General features: G+C 30.6%; 1 pseudogene; it reads left to right on the top strand.

The window, feature by feature from the left end:
• The first annotated feature begins 1,470 nt into the window (after positions 1 to 1,470).
• On the top strand, positions 1,471 to 1,567 carry LOC138821849 (U6 spliceosomal RNA; annotated as a pseudogene).
• Positions 1,568 to 2,115: the final 548 nt, after the last annotated feature.

Raw genomic sequence — 2,115 nt, 5'->3', positions numbered from 1 at the left:
TCAATTACTATGTGCTGAAATGTTGCATGGGCCTTGGTGAGAAGTCTTGCCCCTGTTATCTGATGATGCAGGTAACTGGGACCTGGGATCCTAGGACCCATGGGGACTGCAGAAGAATAATGTTTTTTTAGATATCTTAGCAAAATTTGGGTATAATCAATAGGAATGCTTCTGAAATATGGAGAAAAACAGTTTGGGACAAGAGAGTTAAAACAATAGACAGAGCAGCAGAGTAAAATGCATTATAGATTAGAGGAAAACATTGTTTTTTTACCATGTGGATTCAGAAGACCAAGAACAGTTAGGATGTATCACAAGTTTATACTATAGACATTGCATTGATACTTTATATATTCTAATATATATTTTAAACCTAATTATTTATATTCCAATTCTATTTATTGGAATAAATAAATATAAATTTATTTGTCAAATTATCAACTAATTCTAGTAAGTTTTACTGTGTGAAATATAAAATCAGCACATATAAATATAAAATATATAACTATATATAATATAATTAAAAGGCACAGGTTTGCATTGTTCTGTTGTAGTTACTGTATGAAACGCAACTCTGTTTTAAAGTATTATTCCATTATCTCTACCTTAGTGTTTGATAGAGTTAGACCTAAAGCTTTACCATTTGTAGATTTACAGCATGGAGGCAAGAGGAAACACTGTGATTAAAACAGTATCAATTTAATGCCTAATAACGAGGAGAAACATATGAACTTCTCCTGCATCTATGAAAATATTTGGTGATAAAAAGTCAGTAGTGTAAGTTCCTGCCTGGTTGGATAGTAGACAGGCCAGGACATTAAGTAATCATGCATATGAACAATTTTTTTTACCTTCTTGGCTTTAACTACTTTTGAAATGGAAGGTATAATAAACAATTATATTTTGATAAAATACCTTCTAGTCTGAACAGTTCTGTTTGAACTGTTCATCTCTCTATGATCCCTTGTAACCAAGATTAGTTTTGTTCTAGTAATACAATCTATGCTGTCAGGGTAAGATATTCTGGTTGGTCTGTTCCCACATGGAAGAAGGGTAAAGGCTCAGGTAGACATTTGTGCCAGTAACACCTCATTTGGGAAAATATCAGCTGAAGAAGTTTAGAAGTAGCTCTTAAGCAATGCTTACTTTGAATCCATTAGGTCCACATAGCTAACACAGTTGGGTAAATAATTACTTGAAAAAGCATCACCTTTGGACCTATCTATAAATAATTGAGAGTATGATCAAATTCCAAATAAAAAGACTTAAGATAGTCATTGACAAAAAAATTTGCAAATGTGAGCAATTGATCGATCAATATAATTTTTTCTACTATTCACAGAATTTTATGGAAATAAGATCGATAGCATTGTTCGGAACAATACGGTTTCCTTGTTACAAGTAGGCACCCATAGATATAGGCTTGTATAAAGATGGCATCATTAACTACTTAAATTTAGAGGATACTACATGCTTCAGCAACACGAATACTCAAATTACAATGCAGAGATTAACATGGCACTTGCACAAGGATAATATGAAAATTTGAGAAGTATTCCATATGTTTCATTCTTCAGATGCAAGAAATGAAAAACAGTTATTAAAAAGTTGATTACAAAATTACAACTGTAACAATACACGTAATTCATATAATTAAATTTAGTTTGACATCAGTGTATTAAATATTCACCTCAGGAAGGCGTTTACATAGCATAAACTTTACAAAACTTTTCAAATTATACAACATTGTCATTTTATCCCAAAGAAAAATAATATTAAGACCTAGAAAAAAGGAATGAAACTGTTTCTATATGGAATGTAATCAGAAAGGACACATTAATGAACCTAAATATTATAAAATAATGTAGAATTCAAAGTATATCTAGGAGAAAATAAAATATATAATGACCATTATGCAAACATAGAATATAGGATATTGTCAAATATACTTTTTCAGACAAGCACCAGAAATATTTTAGTTTCTGTACTACTCATTTCAACAGGTAAGTTAAAATTGTTTCTGATTAAAAAAATCACAAACTCTGAAGAAATCATTATACATGTATACAAAAACTATTGAATACATTCTGACATCCAATGCAGGCAATTCACTTG

This window comes from Dipodomys merriami, unplaced genomic scaffold (genome assembly GCF_024711535.1).
Source record: "Dipodomys merriami isolate MVZ:Mamm:240054 unplaced genomic scaffold, mDipMer1.0.p SCAF_942, whole genome shotgun sequence".
Classification (NCBI taxonomy): Eukaryota; Metazoa; Chordata; class Mammalia; order Rodentia; family Heteromyidae; genus Dipodomys; species Dipodomys merriami.
The sequence above is the reverse complement of the archived record's forward strand: the minus strand, read 5'-3'. Positions and strand labels throughout refer to the sequence as shown.